The 7,781-nt window shown below is 34.9% G+C and overlaps 1 pseudogene; it reads right to left on the reverse strand.

The window, feature by feature from the left end:
* Positions 1-1,994: 1,994 nt before the first annotated feature.
* On the reverse strand, positions 1,995-2,351 carry LOC110310047 (large ribosomal subunit protein eL32 pseudogene; annotated as a pseudogene).
* Positions 2,352-7,781: the final 5,430 nt, after the last annotated feature.

Raw genomic sequence — 7,781 nt, forward strand, 5'->3', positions numbered from 1 at the left:
CTTCCAATATCGGTCAGATTAATCTTGCACATGAACTAAATGTGACAAAAATATGGTCATTCCAGCACTTCCACAAAACTAACTGCTAACCTCACTCAACTATTAAATGTCTTTCTAAGGTTCTCACTCTCATAATTACACATACTTACATGCCTGAAATCTTAATTTGTATAGCTTAGTCGCAAAACTTAAAATAGTATGTTGGTTATAAAGATCAATTTCATCTTTTACTTTTCAAGCCAGAAAAGTGTTGCACAGGATCAGGCTGCTGGGGAAGAGAGAAGTTGCCATTAGCCAGAGCTAACTGCCAATGACAGTGAAATTGGTCTTGCTGACACATCTTTTCACGCTGCATGCAACTGGAAATAATTTGCATTGATCATAAGTTCCTCTGCTCTGGTGGACTCTGTTGCAAGAATGCTCATATGAAGTGTTCTTTCTTAGTTCTATTATTTATGACACATTAGCTAAGCTGCACTTGAATTTCTATTTATAGGAGGAATAAGGAAAATTTCAGATTTAGAGAGTATCAGTTTTTGAATCTAATAATTTAGAAGTTGTATTCATTAGCATCGTTGATAATGTCATTGAGTTTCTAGAATTCGCTTTTTTGTATTTATGCCTAGACTCAGAAAATGTTACTCTACACGTGTCTTGTCCTTCTTTCTTCCCTTTGTGACATTTCTCTCATCAAACTCACGTATCTTCTTTATTTTATCCTCCTGTTATTTCTTTCCATTTTTATATAATATCTGGATTAATTTATAGTCACTAGTAGTGTATAGGAGTTTATTTCTCTTTGTGTCATAGCCAGCATTTGCTATTTGTAGTTTTTGGAAAGATGGCAATTCTGACTGAGGTGGTTTTAATTTGTATTTCCCTGATGGTTAAGGGTGATGAGCAATTTTAAATGTTTATGGTTCTTTAGTGCTTAATCTTTTGAGAAATTACCTTTGCTTTAACATATTCCTTGACTGCAATCTTCACTGATATTCAGTATTTTTTACTTCTTTATATATTTTAGAAATAAATACTATGTCACAAAGAACTTAGCTCACACATCAAATCCTATAGCTCAAACTTTTTTTTTCTGATTTTGTGGAATGTCTCTTGGCTTAATTTCTTTTAGTGTATATAAGTTTATTAATTTCATCCAATTATATTTGTTAATTTTTGGGTTTCTTTTTTAACCTATTGAGGTTCTCATCAGAAAGTCCTTAGCTATGGCATAGAAGTCTTTTCCACGTTTTCCTCCAACATTTTCAGAGTTTTGTGTCTTACATGAAAGCCTTTGATCCTGATTTGAATTAAGTGTTGTTCAATGTGAGAAAAAGATATAGTTTTATTTTGCGTGTGACTATCCAGTTCTTCCAGCACTATTTATTGAAAATGTTGCATTTCTTCCAGTGCTTGTTTGTGGCATCGTTTCCCAGTCAAGTAGCTATAGCTGTACAGGTTGATTTGTAGCTCCTCCCCCACTGATCTACATGCCAGTTTTTGTGACAATACCATGGTGTTTCTGTCACTATGAACTTGTAGTGTGAATGGAAGTCATATTTGGTGATGTCTCCTACACAGCTCTTTTTACTCAGAACTGCCTCCACTTTTCAAAAGTGATTTTTGTCTTTTGTGTTTCTTTCTGAATTTTAAGGTTGTTTTCTATATTTATTTAAAGAATGCTATTAGAATCTTGATGATCACCACATCACATCTGTACATTGCTTTGGATTATATAATTTACATACATACATACATACATACATACATACATACATACATACATAATATAGCCAATATTTGACTGTCAATTGTGGGAGGTACTTCTATTTCCCAGTGACTTCTTGAGTTTTTTCAGTATTTTAAAAATTTCAATGTAGAGTTCTTTCACTTCCTTGGTTTAGTTTATTCCAAAATATTTTATTTCTTTTTTATTTCTTATTTTTGGTTGCAGTTTCTTTGGTTTTATTGAAATGCAAAACATGCACACAAGCCATCTATCCATTTTCTTCACTGTGTAACCTGGCATTGGGATTGGTGACTCTGATGGCCAGCTGTGCTGCTATTTCTATGATGGCTTCACATCAGCAGCACTTCCAGATCCTTGACATTGTGAACCACAAACATCCAGAAGCTGCTAGGCTGCATGTGCTTGGTTTTCTTGTTGCTCCCATACCAACGTTGGGCATCAGGATCTGGCCCTTGAATCATCTCCACACCCTGTTGTTGATGCCTCTAGGTTTCTGCCAGTTTCGCTTAATTTTCACATAGCAGTCTGACTGGTGCCTGGTGAACTTCTTGGTCCTCTTTTTGAGAATCTTGGGCTTCACCAGAGGCCAGAGGGCAGTAGCCATGATGTCACAAAAGAGATGGCAGCCACCTTGCGGGAAGTTCCGAGGAAGAAGGAAGGGGAATTTTTTATTTCTTTCAAAGCTATTATGATTATTGGGTTAAACTTTTGACTTAGAAGAAAGATCACTAAATTTTTGTTTGTTAATTTTTTATCCAGTTCCTTTGTTGAACATTTTTTATCAGTTCCAGACATTTTCTGGTAGAGTCTATAGGTTTCTGTAAGTATAAAATCATATGATCAATAAATTGTGATGCCATAACAGCCTCTTATGCTACTTAAATCCATTTTTGTTTCTCTAATATTATTCCTCTAGCTAATGCTTCATGTTTGATATTGCCTAGAATTGGAGAAAATGTACACAGCTGTTTAATTCCTTGTTTTATTTGGAATACTTTCATATAAGCTTCATTACTTTGAGATGTGTTCTTTAATTTCCCAATTTCTTAAAAAATTATCATAAAAGGATAGTATATTTGTTAGACTTTTCTGCATATGTTAAGAAAATCATATAATTTCTATTCCTTAGTCTACTTATATATTACACTCATTAATTAGTATGTGTTGAACCATTCTTGAATCCAACTTCTTGAGGAATATTGCTATTGTTACATTGTTGAATTTGAATTTCCAGTGTTTTATTTCGGACTTCCAATATTGAATTTCCAATGAGAAGATTGGACTATAATTTTCTTTTTGTTTTTATATTTGAGTTAGTTTAGATAGCCTGTCTTGGTATTTAGAGTTTAATACTGAAGTCACCCATTAATTGAGCTCGGCCTGTATTTTTACATCCAACAATTTAAAAAAATGAAGTTGGGTATATCAATATTCAGTACGTGTGCACTTAAAATTATTACAGCATCTCAATGCATCATTATCTTAATCAATGGGAAGCAACCTAATTTGTTTTAATTTATTTTGATAACATTTTTCTCCTTCCTGAACTTATTTCAGATCGCTGGCCTTTTATACCCACCCAATTTCGTGTTTCTTTCTCTTTCTAAATATCAAAGATGAAAATTAATGCAAACAATCAAAATCAAGAAGACAAAACATAGCAAACAAAAACAACCCAAAACAACACAAAAGGGCAACAACAACGACGACGACAACACCACCAAAATGCAGTATGTTTTATATTGGACATGTACCTTGTCCACAGGGCTTGTCTTGAAGTGTGGTTTATGCACCCAATGAGTCTTCATTGGAGAAAAATGATTTTCCATTTCCCAGCAGCTATCCATAGCAAATGGGTTCTTGGTTAGGGGTGAGACTTCATATCCATGCTCATTTCTCCATGCTTGGATTTTGTCTGGTTTGAACTTGTGTAGGTCTTGTGTATGCTGTTATGTACCTAAGAAGACAATTTATCATCAATATCACCCTGCTACAAACCCTGTGAGCTATAAGAGCAACCTATGTGTAAACCAACACTAGTGTAATAGTGGCAAAATGATATAGACATAACCAACCACCTTTCGATTGAATTTAAAACCCACTATGTGAGATAGAACCTATGCCTGTCACTACCACTGTGGCCAAGTGTCTGGTACTCCATAGGTCATGGCTCTTATGGGAAAATCTATTTATTATTATTATTATTATTGATAAAGGAACATCTCAATAAAGAGATTCCTAATCACATTCTGCTGCAACTATAGGCCAGTGACTTGCTCAATCCTCATGAGAGTAGCAACTTCACTTCAAAGGTGTACAGTCAATTGTGGCAGGGAAATATGATGTCAGAAGCAGGACACAATAGATTGCGTCATGTGCACAATCATGAAACAGAGAGGGATGCACACTAGTGCAAAGCCAGCTTTCTTCTTTTTTTTATGCAGTTGGGAACTCCAAACCAACGAACTGATCCACCCACATTTAGGACAGTTTTCCACTTCAATAAACCTGAGTTGACAATTAAGATAAACCATCCCTGTCAGGTAGTGGTGGCACACACCTTTAATCCCAGCACTCGGGAGGCAGAAGCAGGCAGATTTCTGAGTTTGAGGCCAGCCTGGTCTACAAAGTGAGTGCTAGGACAGCCAGGGCTATACAGAGAAACTCTGTCTCAAAAAACCAAAAAAAAAAAAAAAAAAAAAAAAAAACCAAAAAAAAAAGAAGATAAGCCATCCCAAATCCACTTTTTAACTTCTTACCCAAACTGATCACTACCAGCTACAATTTTCCACCCCATGTCTCTGTAGACTTATGGCTAGATCATCATAAAAATACATTCATTACAATTTTAAGACTTTCCAATTGTCTTTAACAATTCAACACTCGTTTTAAAATCTAAAGTTTCCATCTGAAACTCAAGATAATATCTTAACTGTGGAATCCTATAAAATTAAAAAAATCTATAATACATAATAACATGGAATAAATATTTCCATTTCAAAAGGTAAGAGGGCAACATACCAAGGAATAGTTAGACCAGCTTAAGACCAAAAATCCAGTGGAGCAAACACTAAATTTTTTCAGCTTTATGTTTGGCATCTGGGGCTTGCTATGGAAACATCTGGGTTCCACAGGGCTAGGTTAGCCTTGCTTCTGAATATTTGTTGCCTGAGACACACACAACCTTTCCCTAGAGATGGATCTTCTGTGTGCATGAATCTTTTTACAGAAATCCTGTGGGTATAAAATTTCCAACGTCCCTGAGTTTCCATTTCAATTTAGACTTCACCTTTACAAATTCATAATGTGGTCACTTCAAGGAGTGAAGGCCACTACATGAAGAAGCTGTAAACCTTCCAGATATTATCTGGCTCTAGTGACTCTCTGGGATTGTAGAATATGACTCCATAATCCCTCATTCTTGCAACTTTTCATGCTTCTAAGTCCTGCTGCCAGTTAGTTATGAAATCTTGCCCAATTAGTCCACAGTTTTAGCAGCCTCTGCGTCTTAACCCCATGAAGACTCTTCCCTGGGCAATTGCTTGAAAGAGGACAAAACCTTTCAGTGGAATTTTAATTTAGGCTTTCATCTTTCAAACTAATTTGAATATTCATGAGTATAAGTCATTGGTGTGTGGAGTCGTCTTCTTCAGACTTATTTATTATTGCCCTAGTGTAGAGCAGAACGTGAAATTTTAACAATTACAACTTCTATTCGACAGGAGCCCCAGCTACAACTTTAAGGATTTTTTTTGATCATTATCCTTGAAAAAACTCGACAATATAATAGAGTATATATTACTAATGTATTATGTATTATTTTCTGGTTTAATAATTGCTTTTTTCAGTGCAGACATTGGAGTGATGAGAAATAACACCACCACAGCTTTAAAACTATCTAGCCTTGAAATTTCTTCTATCAATCATAAGAAAAAAAATGTGGATTGGTGGCACTGGTAATTTTGCAACTTGTAACTATGTTATCCAAAAATTATTTTATCAGTTTCTTGAGGTGAATTAACGAATATCAGCTCTGAGCATCTTCCAACATTTGTTCTCTTACACAGCAAGTATGCTCATAATTACATGGTAGAAATCAATTTTATCAAAAAGGTAGGACTGAGTCTTGATGAGAACATTACAAGCTAAATGATGAAATAAATAAGGAAAATTATTCATATGTAATGTCAGTTTTAGGAACTGCTCAATTCATTTAGCCTTTCAGAGAAACAACAAACTTGGTGGATTAAGCAATGGACATTTATTTTTCAAAGTTCTCAGGGTTTTGAAGCACAAGAGTTGAGGTGTTGGATGATGTAGTTTTGGCTGAGAGGCTTCTGAATTGCAGAGGCCACCCTTCTGTTGTGTGTCAGTACGTGATGGAGAAAGATCATTCTTTTGCCTTGGTTTTATAAGGTGACATTCCTACTTTGTTTTTGATCTTTGGGTCAGTATAATTGAGAGTTAGGGATTCAACATAAGAATTTAGAGGGGCATGATTTAATCCATAGCATGGACCCCTATTGGTTGAAGAATAGATGTTGTAAAATGATCTACATGAAATTAGGACAGAAGGGGCCTATTTTGTTTTGATATGTGAGATATGATTGCCTCTGGGTGTACCACAAATGCCACAGGACACTTTAAATACATTTTACTTAATTCTCACAACAGCTGTTACAGCATACTCATTACAGTGGAAAATTGATTCTACACATTGATTCTACATTCTAATGTTTCTTTACTAGAATCAATATTACTTGTAAAATAATTGATTCATATAAAGGGTGTTTTTTCTCTTAAAACTCCTTTTCTTATTTTAAGCATGCCTGCATATTCACTGAGTGAAACTTGGAGTTAATGGCTTAACTGTAGTACCTGGGATGTATGTGTTCTGACAGTACTTAAACCTAAAGTGCACCAACATGACTTTCTACAATAGCTATTTTAATAAGTATGGTTTCTGTTTTCTGCTGTGTGATCAGACTCAATCTGTGATCACAATGATTCAGGATCTGAGTAGACTTCTTAAATGAAGATAATATCTAAATGGTTGGTAATTTTCATGATATTTGTATAAACATGAGGCTTAATAATGCAATTCAGGGTTCTATTTCTAGACACTGCTTGAAGTTTATATAATTCTTTTTAGAAATATGAAGCATTATGTCTCCCAGATAGTTCTTATCTATCTATCTATCTATCTATCTATCTATCTATCTATCTATCTATCTATCTATCTATCTATCTATCATTCTATCTATCTATCTATCTATCTATCTATCTATCTATCTATCTATCTATCTATCTATCTATCTATCGTCTCTTATTGAAAACAGATTCTTCTCTCATACAATACAACCCAACCAGAGTTTCCTTTCCTCCTCTACTCCTAGCTCACCCCCGTGTTCTCTATCTCCTAGTTCACCCCGACTGTTTTATTTTCAGAAAAGATCAGGGTTCTAAAAGTTGACAGCCAAATAGGATAAAACAAGATACAGTAAGACGAGGCAGAAGCCTCCATATCCAAAATTGTTAATAGCTTAAGGACCAAGACACTATGAACACTTCCAATTTTAAAATTTGAATAGTTAGTTTTAACTACACACTTGTTAGGCAAACACTTTCTGGTAATGTTCTTTGTGAGCCTTACCAAAGTATTTATTTCTTTGTCCTAGATTTTCACAAATACTCTTTAACCCAAGATCCTTGACACAATTTTAAGAGTTCAAATGTGTTTCTAGTATAGGTAAATATGCTTCTTAAGTAACTTTTCTCGATTTCTCCATGTTCTCAAGGAAGATGTTTTGTTGAATTTTGCCATAGTACATCAAATTAGAGCACAGGACGTTCTGAGGAAAATCCAAGCCTTGGTGTAATTTAGAAGACTTCAAAACAGACCTTTCTCTGACCAGACTCAGCCCTGTCTCAAAGGACATAAGCACTGCTTCATAAGCAGTGGAATGGCTACATTTCCACATCTGGGCAATGCATTGCACAGTTCACACTAATTCTCCTGCCATGCTGCTTTCTT

This window comes from Mus caroli, unplaced genomic scaffold, assembly GCF_978045245.1.
Source record: "Mus caroli unplaced genomic scaffold, Mus_caroli_1 scaffold_16, whole genome shotgun sequence".
NCBI lineage: Eukaryota > Metazoa > Chordata > Mammalia > Rodentia > Muridae > Mus > Mus caroli.